General features: G+C 41.3%; 1 long non-coding RNA gene across 3 annotated transcripts in view; it reads right to left on the reverse strand.

Moving 5' to 3' along the window:
- Positions 1-4,963: 4,963 nt before the first annotated feature.
- LOC144379587 (uncharacterized) overlaps positions 4,964-24,757 on the reverse strand; it is a 76,331-nt gene continuing 56,537 nt past the window's right edge. For 2 of the 3 annotated variants that reach the window (XR_013442824.1, XR_013442823.1), the window contains exons 2-6: positions 20,655-20,816; positions 20,163-20,367; positions 15,637-15,877; positions 8,505-8,567; positions 4,964-5,831 (exon numbers count right to left, since the gene is read on the reverse strand). This is a non-coding gene — a long non-coding RNA (uncharacterized LOC144379587). The remainder of the gene's footprint in view (positions 5,832-8,504; positions 8,568-15,636; positions 15,878-20,162; positions 20,368-20,654; positions 20,817-24,757) is intronic. The other variant, XR_013442825.1, reaches the window with a different exon arrangement.

Here is a 24,757-nt window from a genome sequence, read left to right on the forward strand (position 1 = left end):
CAGGAATCATAAGATACCTGGATGATTCCCAAATGATGCCCTTTTAAAAAACACTCTATTTAAAGTGTTCAAAAAAATCAAGAAATCCACAGAGGCCTTCGATTCTTCTAGTCTCCTAATGAGCGTAAACAGCCTGTCACTCACGTTGGCAGGTCACAGAGTCTACAATTGTGCTTCAGCTGGCCAAGTTCACCTTGAGAGTTAGTGCTGCAAGCTCTCGGTTATTTTCCAAACCAGAAAAAAATATAATTTCTCTGTTAAAAAAAAAAAAACAAAAACACACAACTTAGAAGAGACCTTGTCCTGGTTCCACTGATTGGGCCACAGAGGCTTGGGGTCCTGGACCAGATGTCAGAGGGGAGGCAGCACTTTGGTTCAGAGGCATCCACTGGGCTTAAATCAGGTCTCTGCTGCTGGAGGGGTCACTGGGAAGCCCACTGAAGTCAGAGCGTGAGAAACATCTGCTTCTTCCTCTTTTCTGAAAGCTGTCACGACAGTAAACCGATCTGAGACAAGAGGGCTTTGTGAGACTTGGTTTCTCCTGCAAACAAGTTGGCAACTTTAATGACCTTTTGGTTGAGTACAGAAAAAACTGTCGAATGGCTCTAAAATAACTGTGTGTTCTGACCTCTTCATCAGCCCTCTTCTGAGCACTGTTTCCAGAAGAAAATAGGTAGGATGATACCCATGCCTGTGAGGCATTTTTATTTCGTTAAGAACTCATTTGCCCCCACTGCACCTTGCAAAGGCAAGGCACTGTCTTCCTGACTTCAACCCCTCCCTCCCGCCTCCAACTTTTACATCAGCTCTCTAGGAAACCTGGTTCACAGATGTTGGAACCCCAGGTCATTTTCATTTACTGACAACAGTTGCTGCCAGTGCTGGGGGGGCAGGCAAGAGCTGAGTATTGAATGCCTTTCTTTCTCCACTCCCACCCTTGTAAGATGGGAAACAACCAAACATAAACACGCCCATCCAGATGTTAAGGATGAAACCAAAAGGTACAATTCCAAAACTTTCTGGAAATCACCCTTGTTGAAGATGGGGTGAAAATAATAAGCCTTTGCTCCACAAACAGAACATGTTTTTACATTGAAATTCCTAAAAACCGGAAAAGATGTATTCTTCCTTTTGTTTATTTTCCAGGAGGCTGACAATTAATTTCTTCCTTTATGTAGAGAGAAAAGAATTTTGGAAAAAAGAAATGGGGCTTGGCTATGGAATTAGCAACAGAGAGCAGTTGGGTAGGGGGAGAGGATTCTAGTTCTTCACCAATAAGGGAAAGTGTGTGGCCCTGTGTCTCATTCTGGGTTTCCTTAGGTAGATGAATCTAATGTAATTTTGTTCCTTTAAAAAAAATTTTTTTTATTATGTTATGTTAATCACCATACATTACATCATTAGTTTTTGATGTAGTGTTCCATGATTCATTGTTTGCGTAAAACACCCAGTGCTCCAGGCAGAACGTGACCTCTTTAATAACCATCCCCAGGCTAACCCATCCCCCCACGCTAATTTTGTTTCTTTTTTATTAAGGCAATTAATTAGACGCTAAATTATTTGATTTTCATATTTTTCAGATTATTTTACTTTGAAAATTCATAGGTCTCTTGTGAAACAAATCATGTTTCAGAAAATATGGACACTGTGTCTACCCAGGCCCCTTCTATTCAGGAGCCAAAGGGTGGGCCTGTCCAGGACCTGCCAGGCAATTAAAGTCAGGGTCAACACAATGTCCTAAAAAGAAAGCCGTTCTTCCCCACCAGGGCTGGGTGAAGGTGTAGATGAAAGCAAGGGTAGGGTGGGGCAGGTGAGGCCATTCATAATGAGACAATTGGCAAAACCAGTGAGAGCAGCCCAAGGGGTTTTCCCATGGCACACAAGACCTCAGCTCCACCTGAGGAACTTGGGAGGACCACGGATTCAGCAGGGAAAAGAGTGGGCTCATGATCTGAGATCCCCTTCACACGACCCACGCTGCTTTTCTCTATAATAAAATAGTTGTGCATCTTGTGTATTGCCTTTGGCTTTTCATCCCTTTAACAAAAACGTACAAAACCATTCACTCCAGAGAAACGGAAACCGAGAGAAATTAAACAAATCATTCCAGGAAGCATAACTTGTTGGTGGCAGGGCCAGGACTGAAAGCCAAGTCTCAGGACTCCTGACCTGTGGCTTCCCACATAGCACAGCACTGCTGAGTACTTAACTGCCTCATGCCGTCTTCGTCTCATTCTGCTTTAGGAGCTTAACATTTATAGCAAGGCCTATTTTGGTGGCTGGAGGCAGGAGAGGACAAAAAAAAAAAATCATATAATAAAGGTAGTTTTTCTTTTGTTAGTAGACTTCAGAGCCAGGCAGAGAGGATGAAGGAATAAATAAAGACCAAGGGCCAGAGACATGGCTAAAACCCATTTATTCCTAATCGACATAAGGCTGGCCTCTGTAACTAGACATGTAGCCTCCCTCTGCCTTTCTTCCTCTGGGTAGTTTTGCTCTGTGATTCTTTTTACTGAAGTAAAGGTGCTTATTACACAGTCCAACGGCATTTAATGCAAATTTGAACTATGTGAATTTGAGAAGAGGGTGACCTGAAAATATTAACGTAGTCTCAAATGGTCACCTAAATTGAAAAAAAAAAATACATTCCTCAAATTTATAAAAAAAAAAAAATCACACAATTTCAGAGCAGGGGGCCAAATGAACTATATGCCATGTTCACATGTGACAGTGTCACTTTGGCTGTTTGATGGAAACAACCTGCCTCCTTTGTCAGTGGGCTGCAGGTCACCCTCGTGTTCGCATGCACCAGAAATTCTGCAAAAGATTTTGGTCACTTTTGTGCTGTTATTTTAATATTCATTGCTACTTAAGCATTTAAAACTTCTCGAATCACAGAACAATATCATCCAAGATGTCATTAAATCATATGGCTCGTGTGAGTGCTGAAAATCGGGTCTTGAAATCAGTGACTTTGCAGTGCAAGTTACATAAAATGCCATTACAGAAGCCAGACAACCACTGAGACAGGCCAAGCAGTAAATTTAGTGAACTCTCAAAGGGAAATGTTAGAGAAAACACTGAGAGAAGAAAAAAGAAATACTGAAGGGCAAACACGTTACATGTTTGTGAATAGATACATTTTGAGATAATAGTCCTTCTACCGTGCCCTCAACTATTGTTTTTCCTTTAGAAAAATTAATTATGAGAGCTTTAAGTTACATGAGGTCTTCTGGAATGCATCCTTGACATAAACAAGGATATGCTGTCCCTAAGTGTTACGGGTTGAATTGTGTCCCCACAAAAGATGGTGGAGTCCTAACACCCAGACCATGTGAATGTGATCTTATTTGGAAATAGGGTCTTTGCAGATGATCAAAATAAGATGAGGTCATTAGGGTGGTCCCTAACCCAGTATGACTAGTGTCTTTATAAAATGGGGGCATTTGGAAGCACAGACAGGTGTGTACAGAAGGAAGATGATGTGAAGACACAGCGAGAGTGCCATCCACAAGCTGGGGATTGCCTGAGACCACCAGAAGTTAGAAGCGGCATGGAAAGGATTCTGTCCCTCACAGCCCCCAGAAGGCAGCAAGCATGCTGAAACCTTGATTTCTGACTTCCAGCCTCCAGCACAGTGAGACAATAAATTTCCATTGTTTAAGCCACTCAACTTGTGATGCTTTGTTAGGTCGGCCCTAGCAAACTAATACACTGATTGACTGATTGACCTTTGTTGACATAACTCATTTTTGAGGAGGTCCAAATGTTCCCAATGTCTTGGCCAACAGAGGACCGTGAAGAACGCCTCTTGGGGGAGGGAGTGCCTGTTCCTGTTAGGTTGCCAGCCCCAAGGGTGGTGCCTTTGCTTTCTCATCCGTCGTTTCTGGGGCCGTGTGACAAGTTCATCAGACGCACTTCTACGAGAATGGATGACTTTCTGGTGGAAAGTCAGTTTTTGACTGGGGTGATGAGATCGCCGGAGGAACTTGGGGCACCCCCTGGATGGCCAGGCACACTTCCCAGGGTCTTGTTCCCACTCAGAAAAGAGCTGGTGGGAATAGTCAGGAAGGCTGAAGTTGGCCTAAGGAGGTCAGAGGCAATATTAACAACTCGCATTTTTATCAAGAGCCAGGTGTGGAGAGTTACAGAAGAGCATGGCTGAATGGAGAGGTGAGGGCAGAGGTGGGCGGGTTGAGGGGAGGAGTCAGAGCTGAGGTGGGGGAGGGGATACAGTGAGGGGTACCACGGTTTAAAGTGTTGCACAGAGCCAGCACCCCAAGGAGGACGAGGCTGGGCTTTCAGTGGACAAACATTAGGCTGGCGGGGACAGGAGCCGAAGCCCTTCCCTCTGTGCTTGGCCAAAGGACACCAGTGGTGGCATCAGTTAGAAGGGGGGGATCGAGGCTATCTGCAATGGGTGATTCTGGAATCACATGTCTCATAGTTCACAAAACAAAATGGTTTCTTGGGGTGATGTCTATTTCATATGCCGGTTGGTGGTTTCGGACACAAAGTCCAGTGCCAGTTGGGCTGCTGTGATTTCTGAGGTAAAAGCATCTAACAAGGACTCTGTGAACAGAATATGAAACAGATAATCAAAGAGGCTGAGATTCAAATGCATCTCTTAGTCTTTGAATGGCTCAGACCTCTTTTGATCCAGCAGGCACAAAGTTTTTGCTTACATTTCTTCTCCTGTTTTCATCCCTCCCTCAGTCATTATATGAGCACACATGGAAGCAAGCAGAAATGGTGGAGGGGGATGTAAGGGATTATGTATCTTTAGGGGAGGGCGGTAATGACAGCGATCACAAGAATAGCAGTGGGAGTCAAGGTAGCTAATATTTCCTGAGGACGTTAGAAGTGCCAAGCCCCGGACCTGATACGTTGATTCTCATTTTTTAAAAGACTTTATTTTTTGAGAGAGAGAGCGTGCACATGAGAGAGAGGAGGGTCAGAGGGAGAAGCAGACCCCCCCGCCCCCCACTCAGATACCGGAACTCCAGGATCATGACCGGAGCCAAAGGCAGATGCTCCTCTGAATGAGCCACCCAGGTGCCCCTGTTGATTCTCATTGTAATCATGTAAGGAAGCTGTTGTTACTCCTTTCTCATAGATGAGAAGCTGGTGTCTCCCAGATTTTAAGGAAATGCTCCACGTCACCCAGATAGTAAATAGTAGACTACAGTGCTGTATGATATCACATAGTAACATATAGTAACCAGAATCTGCCTGGGCTTTCCTTACCACAACTCTCACAAAGAGATGTGAACCAGATGAGCCCCTTGCTGTGAGATCGGTGCGGGGGAGGGGGCAGAGCTCACAAGACAGTCTGTCCTAGAGAAGTCTCAGTATAAACAAGGGGCTGGACATGAAACGAGAAGTGGAAGTTAGACTGTGCAAGTTCCTGGGTTGGAGGAGGGGGTTGCTAGATGGTGAAATCCAGATTTTCTCAGCATGTTCAAGCAATACACAGCATTGAAAAAGGTAGGGCAAGGACAATAGCATCAAAACAAATTCATGGTTTGGTCCACTTGTTCCTACTGTGAATTGCTCTTCCTAGAGATTGCAGTTCTGAGGCCATAAAGATGAAATTTCAAACACGACCCTTTGCCCATTATTTACTGCAAATTGGAGAGGAAAATTTCCTTATCAAACACTGTAAAAGGAAGCTCGCTTGCTTTTGAGTTCCTCTTTTGCTTCATCCTCACTTGCCAAATGCTGGCAGAGTCTTGACAGTAATTTTGCATGTAGTTGTAAGCTGTCACTTGGGTAATAAAGGGGAGGGCGTCTAGCTTGAGAGTATGTTTTCCAACATGGCCAGGAGCGTTCTGTACAAAGAGAATTATGATTAATGATTAAGCTGGTAGCTGAGTTTGACTATAAAACTTGGCCAAGGTCAAGGCTGGCATGAGGGGTGCCCTGGGTGAGGCCATTTGAGGCCCAAGGTGGGGCAGATGAGTGGAAAGCCCCAGAAGAACCCAAGCTGGAACACCTTACATGGGGGCTGCAGAAGAGATATTGTGTAAAGGAGGGCATGGGAGGCAGGAGGGAATGGTGAGGATCTGGGCTGATGTCCTCTCCACAAAGCCACTGCCCTGCCTCTTCCTCTGGCCAGCCTAAGCCACTCTATGGCCACTATCACTCCTGTAGGCTGCTATATTAATTTCCTGTGGTTGCTGTAAAAGTGACCTCAAACTCGGTGCCTTACGACAGAAATTAATTCTTTCGTAGTTCTGGAGGCCAGGGGAGAATCCTTGCCTTTTCCAGCTGCTGGTGGCTGTCAGCACACCTTGGTCTCCTTGACTGTGTCACTGCAATCTCCGCTCCTCCTCCTCTTCATGTGTCCTCTCTCCTGTCTCTTATAAGGACACTTGTCATTGGATTTAGGGCCCACCTGAGTAATCCAGGATGATCGCATCTCAAGGTCTTTAACTTAGTGGCACCTGGGTGGCTCAGTCGTTAAGCGTCTGCTTTTGGCTCAGGTCATGATCCCAGGGTCCTGGGATCGAGCCCCGCATCGGGCTCCCTGCTCTGTGGGAAGCATGCTTCTCCCTCTCCCACTCCCCCTGCTTGTGTTCCCTCTCTCGCTGTGTCTCTTTCTATCTCAAATAAATAAATAAAATCTTAAAAAAAAAAAAAAAAAGATCTTTAATTTAATTACTTCTGCAAAGACCCTTTTTCAAAATCACAGTTTCTGGGCATTAGGAAGTGGAAAAATCTTTTTGGGGGACCACCATTCAACCCATTATTCAACCACCATTCAACCCCCGCCAAGAGTCAGGGAACCACCAGGACCTATATCTTTGTTGTTTAAAAAAATGTTTTTTGGTCTCGATGGGGACAGTCATTGAAGTAAATTTGACAGGGACAGTCATTGAAGAAAGGACATCATTCCAGGCTGAGAGCTGAGATAGAACACAAGATCTGACAGAACAAATTGTGTGATCAACTGTATTCCCTTCATCCCCAGACTGGAGCTCACTGGATCCCTAAAGTCCTTCTTGAGTCCTTCTACTAATCTGAACTTTGCAAACTTCACCGGTTGTGTTATTACATTTTGATTCCATTTTGAGTGACTGTTGGGGTTACCATACTAGGTGCTTGGCAATATCTAAGATGGAACATCTCATTTAACCCTCACGACAATACCAGGTACTGTCATATCCACTCCACAAATTAGGGAGCTAATGCAGAAGGTTACATAATTTGCCCCCAGTCCTAATCCTAGGGCACAGTGGGGTTTTATCTCCAAGGCTGTGACTCTCCAGTGCGTTCTAGGTAATGCCCTCTGGTTTGAAACTCCTCTGAGGGCAGAAAGAATGGCTTTGTATTCATTTGTTTGTTAGTTTCCCTTTCACTGGGGAAGACTGTGTCATTAATGAATCCCTTTCTCTGTTCCCTGCTGCCTTTGTCCCTTTAGTATCCACAGTCCTAACTCATTCCATTTTGGTTTGGATTTAACCAATTGAAACCTAATCCCTGATACTGTCCTCTGAGAGAGCATCAAATGTTAATCCTCCAGGGAAAGTATTTTAAAAAGGAGACTCTGGAAGGGCAAAAAGGCCTTTGAGACTCAGATGATTCTCTAATGACAGAAATTGAAGCAGGTTGACGGGGAAGATGGTTTTGAGAGGAGAGGTTGCCTCAGAGCTTCAGAACAGGTAGAGAAAATGTATGGTTCACGGACCTGCAGCATCATCACTACCGGGAACTTGGCAGAAAGGCAGAATGTGGGGTGTGCATGTTCATAAGGTCCCCAGGCGACTTGCGGGTATATTACAATGTGGGAAGCGCTGGTCTAACCCATACTCTGACTTCTTGGTCTGAACTCAGGCTGGAACGGAAAGGTGAATTCAAACTACCTTGTGCAGGTGTTCAGGTGAGAGGGAAGTTTATACAGGCAAGAGAAGCCCAAGATCCGATCTGGGCCTCCCAGACAGAGCTAGCAATTTGCTGGGGAACACAGCTGACTGACTCAAACCTGAATTCATGGGCCAACCTCAACGTGTGGTGGCTGAGTTAGCAAAAATCTACCAAGCCAGATCCAATTCAAAATGTTTTAGTTTTAGATAAGCGATATCTAGTTTCCCCCCCATGAGGGCAAATGTAAAATAGCCTAAAATTTGTATTAGCAGTTAGAGAGTTGGCCAGATCCCCTTTCCTCTGGGAACCAGTGCATTCATTTCTCTCACAGCTCGGCTCATGAATTATTTCCCCTGGAACTGAAATTGGAAGAGCTTCCCTGAGCAAAAAAGCAATTTCATTCCCCTCTGATTTTTTTCTAAGTGCAGGTTAGCTTGAAGCTCAGCACTACCCTGCTTTGCAAAAATGCTCCAAGCTGACCTGTTCTTCTCCACAATGTCATCTTGTGGGTAAATTGGAGCCTAAGAATCGGAGGAAAAAGCAGCCTCAAAATTTGGTGTTTTCTTAGCTTATTGTACTGTATTTTTGGCAAGTCTTTCAAACTTTAAGTGTTTAAAATTTTCCCTAATACTACTTACCTCGCCATCTCCTTTAGGGATGCCAAGCGAAGGTTAATGGGATGGTGCAGTGAGTTTGATCTCCTGGGGACAAAAGGAAGCCTATAAATATATCAAACACTGTGACCAGGTATAGACGAGATTTTAAAAAGAAAGATAAATCACGAACACAATCACCAGTCCACATTAACCTTGCTGCTCAGGGGCGGCCCTATTTATAGGCGTGGCCATTGGAGTCATTCTGATGAGTGAGGGCTTACGGGGCGGGGAGATCTCTAACGCAGCCCAGCCTTTCCTTCTCCCTTCAGAATTACATCTCAAAACTTCAATTCTTGTGTTTTGATCTTTGCTCACCTCATCAAGCTTGATTTTTATCACTTCCTATCTCTCCTTTGCTGTCATTTCTGTTCTCCAACACCTCTCTTCAGTGCACTTTCTTATGACATTTACTATTCTTTTTGCTCAGAATACTCTTCTTCTCCCATTTTCCAAACATCATCACCTGGTTGGTCCTGATCCCTCGGGTCTCGCCTGCCTCCTCCGGGAAGCCTCACAGGGTCTTCTAAGCCTGATTGGAGAGGGCCTCATGGGGTTCCATTGCATCATGGGTTTAAACCCTTTCTAATAATCCCCTGCTTATTCATCTTTCTCTCCTAGACCAGTGGTTCTCAGCGTTGGTTGAACATTTAGAATCATGGGGGGACATTTTAAAACTCCAAATATCTAGATCATACCCCACATTAATGAAATCACAATTTCTGGGGGATGGGATTCAGGTATCAGTATTTTTTAAAGCTCTCCCAGTGATGCCAGGGTATAAGTCAATTTGAGAAGCACTGTAATAGGTTGTAAACTCATGAGAGTGTGGACAGTCACAATTACCATAATGCTTGGTACATAAGAGCACCCACCAGAGCTTAATGAATGAGTGAGTGAATGAGATGTTGGGGTTGCAACTTTGCAGACCCTAAACTTTGGTTCCCAGCTCATTGTTGGAGGATTATGTTCTTAGGTACCTGAGCCTCTGAGATTCTTCTTCAACAGAAACTGATAAATTTTATTTTCAGGAAACGTAACCAAGTTAATCAGACACTTTTATCACCATTCCTTTCCTGCTCCCAGCCATTAGTTCATTCTTTTCCCAGTAAGGAAGCCTACTTAGCAAAATAAAGATTAGATAAGACAAGGGAAGGAAGTGGAAGGTCTTACAGGATGTTTTTATTTGTCTGTGATGCCTGATAAACATCATCTTTCTACTCTAAAGGTTCCATGGACTGGATATTCTTGACATTTGAGATAATTTATCTGAAAGGGCTCTGAAAATCATAAAGTGACATTGTTGTTATTATGGCTGCATTTCACTTATTCCCATAACAAATATTCAGAAGGTCTTTATGACCGCACTAAACAATAGGAATATTGCAAAGGGGCCAAGGGGCAGTTGCTCCTTCTGTGGGGTGAGTGTGCTGGAGCATCCTGAGAATGGGTCATTGGCACGTAGGGTGGTAACTCCAGGAGCTGAGAGAAAGGAGTGCTCTGCAGCTGTGCTACCCGCACCCCTACCCACCTCCAGGCTGTGAGCACAGTCAGGATGCAGGCCATCCCACTTCTCTTCATTTGCTCAAGGCCCGACACAATTCCTGGCATATTGTAACTACATCAATTGTCAAGATTAATCAGTTATGGGCCATTTGTCAGGTCAGATTCTTTGAGGTCCAGGTATTAGAAAACCAACTTAGATTCACCTAAGCATAAAAATATTTATTGGAGGGGCTAGGATAGTTGAGAAAGCCAAAACCAACATCAGAAAAGAAAAACACAACTTACAAGCAGAACCTTGGGAAGGCCGTACCCAGGGCTCTTCTCAGGACTTCTGACCCTAGAAACTTGGGCTCCCTTGGTATCATTCACCTCTGCTTTTCTTGTTTGTGTTGGGTTCCTTCTCTCTTTCTATAGGGTGGCTTGGGACATGTAATTAGCACAGGGGCAGGCAATGGCTCTGGACTCAACATTTTCCAAATCTTCCCTCTGGAGAGGAGAAAGCTGTCTCTCCTGACCTTCATCCCATGGGAAAGAATGATGGCCCAGGATGAAGAGGTTGCCAATCCCAGACCAATCACTGAGGCAGAGTGTAGGCATATACCTATGAAAGGAGGAGTTGGGGTTCTCAATAAAGGCACATGTTCTCAGAATGGTACCACTTGCTGGCATGTGGGTGTTACAAGAGACTCCTGACCCTGTCAGTAATGGGAAATGGGATTAACAGGCTGTGGCTATTAATTGCAGATTTGTAGGAGAAGTAAAAGAAAGTCTAAATGCCCCTCTGCAGGGCAACTGCAATGACAATGAAGGAGAACATGTAACTTTTGCAAACCCTAAGCTAAAAGCCCATTTGCCTGGAAATCATGCTTTCATGTTTCTACTGAAATTAGAATAACATTTATCCCATAGTGCCCCAAATCTGGTAAGATAAGATTATGATCATAACTTTTGGCCTGAATGGAAGGTTGGAAAGGCTACCCTGCCCTGAAAAGGGTCGTGCTGGTTATTCACAGAGTGTGGCTGCTGCAAAGACCATCACCCACTGAGTGGGGCTCCATGCAGGTTTGGGGCCTGAAGGATCTGCATCTGAGGAAGCCTTCCTTATCCAGACTGTGGGTGCTGTTTAAATGTTCCCTGGTACTTCATTTAGTAGGGGTTGGGAGAGTGAGACCTTTGAACAAGTTTCTACTTCTTATTGTCCTGAAGCTTCCATTTTATTGCAAGTAAAAGACTCTAGGGTGGCCTTGTCCAGAACGAGGAGGTCTTTGGCTAGTCAAAGACCAGTCATGTTTCTTCCACAGTTCTTTCTGATGGTATGAAGTTCCAGAAGCACGGCAGAGAGTGCACGAGCACACTGGCTTCCTTCAAAGTGGAGAATTGAAATAAGCCTCTCTGGTAAGAAACATCTTGTGGATCGCAGAGGGAGAAGTAACAGGGCAGGGATGATGTTCCTCAAGGTTTTCATGTTGCCTGTGAAAGTTGGGTCTGGCAAAATGATGTGCAGGACAGAGGTCACCAAGTCCTGCTCACATGAAGCCAAACAGCTTGGACAATGTGGGGACAATGCAGGTAAAGCAGATTTTCCAGGAACAGGTGAGATCCAGGACAGGCCTGGGACCCTGACATAAAAAGAACAAAGTAAGGCCTCAAAGAGAAGCAGACAGGAGAGCTGTGGGCCGGAGTGTTGAGTCAAATCTCAATGATAGTTGGGCAGATCACCAGGCTGGGAAAATGGGGCAGAGGCAGACTTCTTTACTTTGTCTCAATTGTCCTCTCCCAGGCCAGTGACCCAGGAAAACACAATGACAGTAGCATTCTTATAGCTCATTTTAAATAGGACTGCTTTTCTGTGGCTGGCTTTGCAGACAACGTACCCATACAAATTGCTACTGAGTGTTTGCCACATTTTAAATAGGGCTCTTTGGTGAAGCCACAGTTCAGGATAGCAAGAATTTTTTAAACTGCTATTTAAAATAAACACTACATGGATGTTTCTGCCCTCTGCTAGCATAATTGCTCTCAGGGGGCAAATGATCTTTCGCTTAACCAATGAATTAATAGATCTGTGGTTCTGTAGAATGCAGCTCCCCCTCCTGCCACCTAGACAGACCTAGGGTTTGGAAGCAAGGGACAGAATATAGAGAGAAGTGGTTCTGCATGAAAGATTGAGTTGAATTCAGAGTTTGTGTGGACAGAGAGAGGGAGGGAATAGAGGAGGAAAGAGAATCGCTGGCTGGGATTTCTTGAGGCTGATTTCTTGAGGAGGTTGGGTCGTGAGAAGAGATGACCCACAGAAAAACTGAAGCTGGCTCTCCTGGTGGAAGGACTGGCCAGGGAACTTCTAGAAACAGCACCCTTTAGTTGTCTCACTTTATTGAAAATGTTACTATAAGAAAAAGATGTTAAAGTGTATACTCATTTGAAAACCATAAAGGCAAACAGTGTTTGTAGTTTTGATTTAAGAATAGTCCATTTTCACGTATATGCTACGATGTGTGCGATGTAAGCCTGGCCCTGGTCATTGCTCCAGGATCATCACGTTGCAGCCACGGTCAGAGCGATGGCACACCCACCTGGCACGGGAGTTTTGTGGGAATCAAGGAAGAAGGGGCTGCAGTCCATGTTTGGGTCTATGTCGGGGGAAGAAAGAGGGGCATCATCAAACAGGAAGATAATGTAATGGAGTGGCCGGCACCGGAAATCAGAGCAAGTGAGCCCTGAGGAAATGTGGGGAGCGCACTGATTTCCTCCCCCTGGGCAAGGACTTCTACTTACTTGTTTCTTCCTTTTTATTATTATTTTTTTAAATTCCAACCTCTTGGTTGGAATGAAAAGTTTAAATGTCCTGAAATGTTGAATGAATATCTCTCTGATTTCCTGTATGCTCACCACAGTCAAGAATTGTTAACATTTGGCCATATTTGCTTTACTTATGTATGATTTTAATTTTTACTATTTATGTTGTTATTTTTTTGTGGAGCCATTGGCCTGTAAGTTGCAGGACATCATACACTTGAGCTCTATAAACTTAAGCATGTATTTCCTAAATATAAGCCACTATCACTTAACTATTGAAAGGAAGGGTCAGCCCTAAAAGCTAGGGAACTCGGAGGTCACCAGGTGGCTGGCTCCTGAGTTATAAAGCAGGGAGCACAGAAAAGGCCCCACTCTCACCTTCCAGGAAGTCTGGTGAAGCAAGGAAATAACCCTCCCACCCCCTACCCATGCCCACTCCTAGCAGGCATACTTTGTAATGTGAAAATCCTTGCTACACATCATCCATCTTCTCTCCCTTCCTTTTTTCTCCCCATAGCTGTTTCCCTGTTCTCTTTTCTTGACTCTTGTTTTTTACTCTATTACTCAGTGAAGCATCTCCTTGTCGTTGCCAACCCCAGGCTGGGTCACAGTTAGGGACACAGGAGTCTTAGAGGGCTGATGTGTTTTGGGGGAGGGAACAGAGAGAGTGCTGCTTGTGAGGAAAAAAGTCTTGGGCATTATTTAGCCCCGGGCAGCCCCTGGCACTGGTTAGGGGGAAGGCAATCTTGGACCTGCCATGGTGGTCTGTCTGTCAGTCTGCTCTGCCAGGTTCTGTTTCCATCTGTGCATCCATCGCGCTGTCTCTGTTTATGCCTCTATTTCTTTCCTTTCTTGTGTCTGTCTCTTTCTTTGTCTTTCTCTCTGGCTCTTCCTGACTTTTATTCCTGTCTGTCTAGCTCCTCCCTTTACCACTTTTTTCTACCTCATGTTCAAATGATGCTAAACTTAGAGAAGAAGCCTGTTGAAGCAGGGATAAGATATGCCACTCAACAGTATCTGCTCTTTTTTAGGAACATTAGTGTCCAGACATCTGAGAAGCACTTTGGGGCCTTTGTAAAGGAAAACAGTATGTGTTTGTAAAAGAATAATGTTGGCAATAACAAATAAGGACATAAACCACTTCATGACTTTGTTTGTTTCCATTTGGGTGTAAGTACTCATGGGATAAATAGTTACCATTTCAATGGTCAAGATGCTTTATTTACCACACTGCCGTCTGTCTCCCTGTGGCCTTTTTGGGAGGATGAAATCTCCTCTGTGCCAATTAAGGCATTAAGGAAGAGAGAGGCACTGCATTTCTAGATTCTTGCCAAACAGGTCTGCTAGCTATGAGCCTGAGGGCAGTGCAGACAGCCCCTCCTGGAATCTGCTAGAGTTGTGGTTCCAGCTGGTGTGAGGACCTTTGCCAAAAAACTGGAAATGCCAATGGCATCTAAGCAGGTGCATCTCCCAGAGCAACCCCTGGGCCCCCTGGACTGTGCCCACTCAAGCTCACGGCTCACCTCAAAAACCCTCAAGCCTCTGGTTATTGTTACAGTGGATCTGGCTGGCACACAGACCCAGGTGATAGGCTGAAGTGCTTGAAACGAATCAATAGGACTTTTTCTCTCTAGCATCATTTCATCTGCTTAATTGTCTCTAATGTAAACATATAATCCGGTCGGATGGGCAACTTCTAAATCAAGCACCAGGAGTCACAGGCACCAATTACAAGACAGCTATGCTGGGTTTGCTGCATTTGAATTCTGCATTAGACCACTGAAATCTGATTTTCCTATTGTTTAGGAAAAACCTCTAGGGGTTATTAAGGTTTGCTGCAAATAAAGTTAGAGACCCAGCATCTTTAAGTTCAATGTAAATGTTATTTATTGGGAACACATTATATGCTCTGTACTGTGCTGGGTCTATGGGGGGATGCACAGATGGCTAAAGTCGACCTCAGACCTGAGGCAGGCGACAGAAGTATGGGAGAGTGAGCAGAATCAGGAAGGGAATTGGGAAGCCTTCCTGAAGGGGGTGGGATGATGGGAGCAGGGATGTGAAGAGCACAAAGGACTCGGGTGGGTGGAAAAGAGAAGCAACAGGGAAGCCCAGAGGGAGACAAGCAACAGCATGAAATGCTGCAGACTACAGCTGTTCCTGGAAGTGGAAAGTAAGATTAGGAACTGTTCGGGGGGAGGCTGGGAAAGCCTTTCTGGCACTTTGGGTGTTTTCACTGTGTCATGGGAACCATTACAGTTTGCTCTGCTTCTTGCCATCAGCAGGGACTGAGTGTATGTGGTGGGCTGACTTTTAGAAATGTGGATTAAGTTTTATTCTTACACTTTAGTAGACCATGCAGGGCTTGGAGGTCAGAGAGACTTGGGTTCAAATCCCAAACTCTGCCCATCCAAAGAGAAATTAAACAACTCCGAGGCTGGGGCTGCCCCGCAACGTATTCTTTCCTTCTTTCTTTCTCTGTTTCTCTTCTTCTGTGTCTTGCCCCTCTTCCTCGTGTGAAACATCAGAATCTCAATGCCAAGTGATGACGGAGATGGCCTCCACAGGCGAGGTCTCACCTGGGCCAGCTGTGCCATCTCCCCCAGCCTCTTGCATCTGTCTGCACCTGGCACCCGCCCAGATGCTCAGCACTTGGCTAATTCTTGCTAAGAAGCCATGGATGGAAGCATTGGGGAATGATGCAGACTTTACTGAAGAGTCCTTGGGGAGCAGAGGAGGGTGTTTACATCAGACATTCCACAGCAAATCACTTTAAAACCTCCCATTAGAGATTTCTGGTTTTTTTTAAAGTTACCTCCTGGCAGTATGGTCTCTGGACACCAGCCTCTTCTTCTCCCCCGACAGCATCCACTGGCTCTCTTCTTCCCTCCTCTTCTTGTCTCATTAAAATAATTTCCTCCCCGATTAGGCAGAGCGATTCAACCTTGCCCCAATTCTTAACAGCCATTTGTACCCAATCATCATGGTGAATAAATCAAGGATCTGTTCTCAGCGTCCATCTAGATGTAGTGGCATCTGGTGCTATTTGAGCACCCCTTAGGGGTAAAAACAAACAAACAAAAACACCTGCATGAGGTGCTTTAATTTAGGCCCTTATTAAGATGATAATCAAATTTGTAGATAGAAAGAGTTAGCTCTTACTCTGTGATGAGAACCATGTACACGTTGATGGAATAACTATGGTTATATTTGATTAGTTCTAAAGGATATGCAAGAGGTTTTGATATAAATGCCCAGACCCCACTCACTGTGTAACTGGTAATAACTCTTAACCAACAAGCCTAATGGCCTGATTCTGGGGGAATCTGATCCATTTCCTTCTGTACCTCATTATGGAGGAATAGCCCCTTCTTGCCTTTCCATAATCCTTAGCTATTGCTTTTTGTTGTCGTCGTTGTTGTTGTTGTCTAGCTATTGCTTTTTAGCTTAGGACTGGCTGGTGATGCTGCAGCCCCGGCCCCTGCTGCTGCTCTGTGTGGTGGCATGGACACTGTGTCCTCTTGCAGGGTTACTGTTCTGCATGCTCTGGTGACAGGAGTGGGAAGGTTAACTTCCAACCTAAAATTGAGCCCCGAATTGTGTCATATTATGGCACCGCCACCATCATTAAATACCACCCTCTCCTTCTTGTAGAAGATTTAGATGTTACAGTGCAATTACTGCATGCCAAATAGTAAATGGGAACATGAGCTATATGACTTTGATTTTGAGTCTTTGTTTATCCATATGTAAAATCGTCATGATAATATTGACTTATGATGTTGTAATGAGGATTAAATGCTCTCTATATTATGTAAACTACTTGGAAACTAGTAAGTATGTATATGTTTCTTTCCTACAAGTTCCTACAAATCTCCCTTTTCCACAAATGCTAAGTTGCTATTATACTGTTGATCATAATACGCATTTAGGAATAGAAGAATCAAGATAATAAACTAATATTTGTCAAACATGTAACTCACATTATTACAGAAATCAGGATAAAAACTAGAAAAGAGATGAGAGAGTGAAGGAGTAGATCATAATGGTATCTTTGAGAAAAACATGAAATCATCACTCATCCAACTGGATTCTAGATCAGAGATTATGGAACTGGAGAACTGGATAAAGTAAAATATTATACAGGCTTTTTTATTTTATTTTATAAAGACCTTATTATTCTTTTCAGAGCAGTTTTAGGTTCACAGAAAAATGGAGAAGAAGGTACAGATGCCCCACCTATCCACATGCCCCACCTCCCCTACTGTCAACATCTCCCACTGTAGTGGTGCATTTGTTACAAATCAATGAACCTACAATGATACATCCTAATCACCCAAAGTCCAGAGATAATTTAGGCTTCCCACTTGGCGTTGTATATTCTACGAGTTTGGACAAATGTATAATGACATATATCCATCACTATAGTATCATTCAGAGTAGTTACACTGCCTTTAAAAATCCTCTGTGCTCTGCCTATTCATCTCTCCCTCCCCCCAAATCCCCAGCAAACACTCATCTTTTTATTGTCTCCATAGTTTTGCCTTTTCCAGAATGTCATACAGTTGGAACCATATAGCATGAAGCCTTCAGATTGGTTTCTTTCACTTAGTAATATGCATTTAAGATTTCTCCACATCTTTTCATGGCTTGATAGCTCCCTTCTTTTTAGTGCTCAATAATATTCCACTGTCTGGATGTACCAGTTTATGTATCTGCTCATCTAGCAAAGTAAATCTTGGTTGATTCCAAGTTCTGGCAATTATGAGTAAAGCTGCTATAAACATCTGTGTGCAGATTTTTGTGGACATAAGTGTTCAGCTCCTTTGGGTAAATACCAAGGAGCGCAATTGCCGGATTGTATCGTGGGAGTATATGCAGTTTTGTAAATAACCACCAAACTGTCTTCCAAAATGGCCATACCATTTTGTATTCCCACCAGCAACGAATGAGAGTCTCTGTTGCTCCACATTCTCACCAGCATTTTGTTTTGGCTATGTTCTGGATTTTAGCCATTCTACTAGGTGTATAGTAAGTATCTCATTGTTATTTTAATTTACACTTCTCTGATGATATATGCTGTAGAACATCTTTTCATACACTTATTTGCCATATTTGTATCTTCTTTGGTGAGGTGTCAAAGTCTTTGACCGATTTTTTAACTGAGTTGTTTGTTTTCTTCTTATTGTATTTTAAGAATTTTATGTATACTTTGGATAGCAGTCCTTTATCAGATGTGTCTTTTGCAAATATTTTTCCCAGTCTGGGACTTGTTCTCTCTTTTTCTTGACAGGGTCTTTCACAGAGCAGAAGTTTTTAATTTTAATGAAGTCCAGGTTACCAATTATTTCTTTCATGGGCCATGCCTTCGGTTTTGTAAGAGCTTTGTTTTTTACCCTAGAAATAACTGGTTCTTTCTAAAGAAGGATGGCTTGTCCTGTATGTGGTGACCTATTATGCTGGCAACCAGGACATAAGACCTTTCATTCCTCACCCAGGATCCTTTCTATAAGCCTTTCCAGCAAGCGCAAGATGAACACTGGATTTTTCATCATGTTTTTAATTTCAACATCTTTTTCCTAAAATGATGATGGGAAAAGAACTCTGAACAAGCGAGTTTAAATTTAGTCTGCCACTTAGAAGTGAAGTGACCTTGGATAAGTGACTTCACTTTCTGAGTTGTATTTTTTTGCAGTTTGGTAAGATGATACTTGTCCCATGTGAAGTCATCAAGTACCTGACATGAACTCACTAAACCTTAAACCCAATCAATCATTCCCAAGTACAATGTCTACCTTGACCATGAATATTTGCCAAAAGGCCAGTTTTTCATTTTACTCATTCAGTTCCTTCCTTGGGTTTAAGTTTTCCTAATGGACTCATGTACCTTGCTTTATCAACCTTTTTCCCTAATGTTTCTAATTAAGTGTATGCATTTGATGTGAAGGGGTGTCTGTGTCCGTGTGTGTGTGTGTGTGTGTGTGTGTGTGCAAAGGGAGTTTCTTTGTGAGCAATGGTGAAACAGGACAGAGTTGTCCAGGAACACCATGCATTACTGCCAAAGCCCCGTATGCTACCGTGTGGCCCAGCCATTGCCACACACTCAAAGATTTTTCTCTGGTGCTTCTCCCACACCCTTTTTTGCTGTGGATACTCAAACACTTGGGACCACATGTTCTAAATGAAGCCTTGGTAGGTGGGCAGCCACCTCCAAGATAAAACTTATTTTAAACCTGAAAATATAATGTGTTGCAGTGTTAACAGTAGAAGCAGAAGATTTTCCAACTGAATTTTAAAATTCAGACCGGGTCAGGTCTAGCGAGTTTTTCATCTCAAGTGTTTAGCAGGGAAAGTGTTTCAGTGTGATCACAGGCAGCCCAGGAAGGCTACAGACTTGCCAGAGACCACAGTTTAAAGGTCTGGCAAGTGTGCCACTTGACGGACCCAGCCCAGAGAAGTTCCTCCAACCATATTCCTTTTCTTTAGGGCACTCATCTTGATTTGTAATTGTACAACCATTAGTGTGACTTCATCTGTCTTCCTTTTATACTATAAGCTAAAGAGAATAGAGACTGTGTCTAGCACAGTGCCCGGCACACGAGACTTTCTGTTGTATAAAGGAAGAAAATGGACATTGGCTCAGTATGTATTTATGTTTGTGTCAACTGATTTCTAAATAGACAACAAATAAATCATTACTGAATGATAATGAGAAGAATCAAATGGGAAGGACATTAATATTTGCATAATTTAAATTTGTAAATTTCATATCAAGCCCTAATTAACAATTTTCCCTTTATCGATTAGATTTTGAGTTTGTTTGTCCCAGTGCTCCAAGAACAATCTTGAATGCAAGTGGGATTTGTATATAAAATAAGAGAACAGTGCTGTGGATTTTGATATTTTTCAAGATATTAAGTAGAGGCTGCCCTTTTAAAATAAAAATATTTAATTATTTTGGAACATCTATTTTCTCAACTGTAGCACAATTAAAGAGTGCTATTTTTATGCAGAAGGAAATGAAATATGGAGGTAAGCATGAAATGACTAGGCACTACTCAGAAATCAAAGAAAACTCAGTGTAGGGAACAGAGGGTATGATTTGGGGAAGAAAAATCTCTTGAATCCATTGAATCCATGCTGAACTAGAAATCGAATAATGACATGAATAAAACCTCATTGACAAAACAGGAGAGCTATTGAAATAGATGGAAAAGGCAGGGTAGGAAATCAAATACAATTCACTTGTGCTGAGAACAACCTTAGTGGCAATGTTTCATACCACAGTTAATATAAAATAAGTCATTATTTGAAAAGAAAAAAAGAAAAAAGAAAGCTCACCTTATTACATCACATCAATAATGCATTTTCTAGAAGCTCATCATGGTTCTTCCTATAAAGGCCAAATAATTCAGAGAATCATCTTTCATGTCTGCTTCTGCCTTTCTGCCTAGGAAGGTTCATTTCATTATTCTGTTTTGGTTCAACCTATAAAAATTCTCAAGGGGTTTTAATGCAGATGAATCCAGGCACTCTCTGTAGCCATCTAAAATAATTCAGGACAAAAAGGAAAAAGGAAATTAAACAACCTATTCCCATTTCTACTCTATATCTCACCCTCATAACAAGGTGTTTTTTGTTTTGGTTATCCAGTAATAAGCTCAATTCTTCATTTAGTTTTGCCTTTAGAGAAATTACCACAGACTATGTGTGTTCTTTTATTCTATAATTATTAGCATTTACTATGTGCTGGGGGCTGCTCAGGGTGATCCAAATTCCTAAATTCTTTGGACCTTTGTCTTCTTATCTGGAAAGGGTCAAAATAATACCTACTTCATATAATCTTGGTAAGGATTCAGTGAGATAAAATAAATGAAATGCCCACGGCAGCATCTGATAAATGGAGGCTGGTTCCATTCATTTTCTTATTTCATTACCTCTTTTGAGAACAATAGTTGATCACTCATTAAGTACTTCCTCATAGGAGCTTAGAACCTGGTGAGGGAGAAAGACAAGAAAACAGAAAATGATATGTGATTAGTGAAATGATGTAGGTATGCACGAGGCACCTGACCCAGTTAGCAGCGTGTGAAGGGTGAGGAAGATTTTCCAGTAAAGGTGTTGTGAGAAGTGAGGAAGGGACGTGTGGGCAGGATCAAATGCCTAGAGGGGAGAGTGAGCTTTCCTGTTTGTAGAGAACTGAAAGTCCTTCTGTCCAGCCTTAGACTGCAGTAGAGGATGTAGTAAGAGAGCTGGCTTGTGGTAAAAGCAACAGCCAAATCATGAAGAAACTTATATACCTTCTAATGTATTTTGGACTCTTATGAGGGCAACAGAGAGCATCTCAGTGTTTTTTTTTTTTTTAATAGCATTTTTTTTCAGATTGCAGAAGTTATACCTGTCTGTGAAAGGGAAATACAGAAAGGCTTATAAATGTAAATATAAATGAAAAGCCCCCACAGTCCTTTTGTCCTATTGTTAATATTTTGGTATAATATTATCCACAATTGATACAATACTTTTTATTTCTTTTTGTTGTTGTTACAAACATTGCCTGTTGATTGTAAAAAAAATTACAAGGGATGGGGGTGGAGGGATGGGGTAACCAGGTGATGGGTATCAAGGAGGGCATGGGAGGTAATGAGCACTGGGTGTTATAGGCAACTAATGAATCCTTGAACACTACATCAAAAACTAATAATGTATTATATGTTGGCTAATTGAACATAATAATAAAAAAAATTTTTAAATTACAGATAATTAAAAACACAAAGAAAACACACCCCAAGCCCCTTCACATAGCTACATTTAACAGCTTAGTGTATATCCATCTGAGTCTTCTTTGTGATTCTATCCTGTTCTTAGTCTCTGTTTGTCAATCTCTCTTTAATGTTTCTTAATCTGTATGTTCCTTTTAATATATCTGGTGAGTATTTCCATACCACAAAATTTCACCTACAGTATAATTAATAATATTAGAATAAATTATTTTTGTTCAATTTATTTATTTAAACAATTTCCTATCGTGAACATTTATGCTTCTCCAAATTTTCACTCAAACGACAATACCATGGTAAACTTTCATAGCTAAACCTTTTGCTAAAAGGTTTAGATTATAGATCTCTAAAAATTCCCAGGGAATAAAACATTCACAGTTGCATTTAAGGTATTTAAAGATGTTGGTATATATGCTGCTAAACTGCCCACTGAAACACAGTTCCAGTCTTTCTCCTGCCCTACATCACCTCAACCACTGAGTAGCAATCAGGTTTTTTAACAATTGACAGTTTCATAAGTAAAGCATTCCAACTCATTGTCAATTGTGTTCCTCTGTTTAATATTGAAGTAAAGCCTACTTTCATGTATCAGTTTGTTAATTTTCTCTTCTCTTCCAAATTGTATGTTAAAAACCTTTGTTATTTATTGTATTAATTCTTTTCTTATGAGATCTTATATTAAGGATATTTACTCTTTGTAGTATATATTGAAAATATTTTTGTTTGTTGGTAAATTATGTTCATGGGTATTTTGTTGCATAGAAGCTATAGGAAAGAAGTTTTCTGGGGCGTCTGGGTGGCTCAGTTGGTTAAGCATCCAACTCTTGCTTTTAGCTCAGGTCATGATCTCAGGGTCCTGAGATCAAGCCCAGTGTTGGGCTCCGCGCTCAGAGGGGAGTCTGTTTAAGATTCTTTCCCTCTGCCCCTCCCTCCTTCCCCACCGCCACTCCTGTGCTTTCTCTCTCTCTCTAAAAAAAAATAAATAAATCTTTTTTTAAAAAATGTTTTCCAACATTTTGATAACTGAATCTATCAATCTTTCCCTTTACGGGTTCTGCTTCTGGGATTGGGCTTAGAAAGGCATCCCCCACTGCATGATTATATGAATAATATTACATGATTTATCCTGGTAATCACATTTTTTATCCACATAGTATTTATATTTATGTAATATGTGAAGTGGAGCTCTAATTATTTCTTTTCCCCCCAAACACTTAGCCAGACTCTACTCTACTTTTCTTATACTGCATTTCTTTAGATAACTTGATATTCTTTTTGTCAGATTCATGTTGTCTCTCTAACTATCCAAGTCTTCATTTATGTCATTCATTGGAGTTGAATCATTTGTTCATGTAAGTCCATGATAATTTTATTTTTTCCTATTTAATTTCTATATTTTGTGGTTATTGAAAATGGGATATTTTTCCACCTATTTCCTAATAGTTTATTTTTGTTAATATACTTTTTATTTTCACTCTGCTGATTACCTTATTGAACATTTTTATGTTTTTAACATTTACTGGTTGACTTTTTTTAGTTATTTTCCTGATAACCAGTCATTATAAAGGAATACTATATATTCTTTTCCTTTTTGCATTTGCTTCTGTTGTTTCTTTTCTTGCACCAGTACTCCAGTTAGAATTTCCAAGCATTCTTAAATATGTAAATGTGTTGACTCCTTTTTCTTTTTTTGTCATTTGCTGTTTTAACACCTATCAAAATGATCACCTTGCTATCCCCCTTTCATGTATTGACATTTTCAACATTTCTCAAACTGAGTTGTAAAGCACATTATTTCTAGCATTAAAAAAGGTTTTAAGGGGGAGCCTAGCTGGCTCATTCGGTGGATTCTTGTGGTAAAAGCAAGGGCCAAATCATGAAGAAACTTATATACCTTCTAATGTATTTTGGACTCTTACGAGGGCAACAGAGAGCATCTCAGTGGCTTTTTTTTTTTTTTAAATAGCATTTTTTTTCAGATTGCAGAAGTTATATCTGTTTGTGAAAGGGAAATACAGAAGGGCTTATAAATGTAAATATAAATGAAACCCCACACTGGGTGTAGAAATTACTTAAAAAAATTAAAATCTAAAAAAAAAAGGTTTTATGATCAATTAAGTTTGGTAAGAGTGAAGACAATTTTTCCTTGTATTTGAACAAATTAAGGTTGTGAGGAGACTTGTAGCCAGGAAATTTCTTTGACTTTGTTTAATTCAGCTTTCCCCCTTATTCTTATTCCAACAGACATTTGAAATATGTTCAACTAATTAATAATATTACTAGAAATTCTAATATTAACCATTGAGTTTCTGAAATTTATATTTCAGAATTAAATTTTCTATTGGGATTTGTGAATTGACATTTACAAATGAACATACCATGTGTTTTGGTTTTTTTCCCTCTGTGTGTTATTTCTATTAGAATTAGGTATCAGGATTATGCTAGCTTTCTAATATTAATAAAGAAGTTTTAATCTGTTTGTAAGATCAAAAGGAATTTAAATAGCAAAGAAATAATCTTTTCTTTAAGATCTGAACAAACATGCCTGAGAAGTGGCTCCCTTGGGGCCAACAGCTTTTATGTTTTGACAACTTCATCTTTTTCTTCCATGGTTATTGTTCAGCTCAGAATTTTTTCCACATCTTGCTTTAATTTGGTTTCTTATTTTTCCTAAAAGGTCATCAATATTAATGAAAATTTCAGTTTCTCTGCAAAATACTTATTTCTTGAGTTCAGAGATACAATCAATTACAAGCATCACCAGCTTTATATCAGCTTCTCAGGAAAAAAAATCCTATTAAATTAACTAAAAAACTAATTTACTAATTAACAATGGCATACATTCAAATGTACAATTGCGAACGACTTTCTTTAGTGTCTCAAAGTCTGTGATTCTTTTTTCTCATTAATAGTCAAAAGGTTCTGAAAAATTTTGCCCATGAGTAACTGATTATGCAATATGCTATGAAGATAAAATGTTTTTTACAGTCCAAGTGCTTGAACTTGAATAATTTATCACATTTAGGTTTAACAGTAAAATTTAAGTAATATCAAATAATATTAATGTTTCTATCTGTATTTCTCATTTATTAAAGGGTTTGTTTTGCTTTTTTCCCTTAATTGAATAGTGTCCAGCAGTTAGTTAAACAGCTTCTATAG

Source organism: Halichoerus grypus, chromosome 12, assembly GCF_964656455.1.
Source record: "Halichoerus grypus chromosome 12, mHalGry1.hap1.1, whole genome shotgun sequence".
Classification (NCBI taxonomy): Eukaryota; Metazoa; Chordata; class Mammalia; order Carnivora; family Phocidae; genus Halichoerus; species Halichoerus grypus.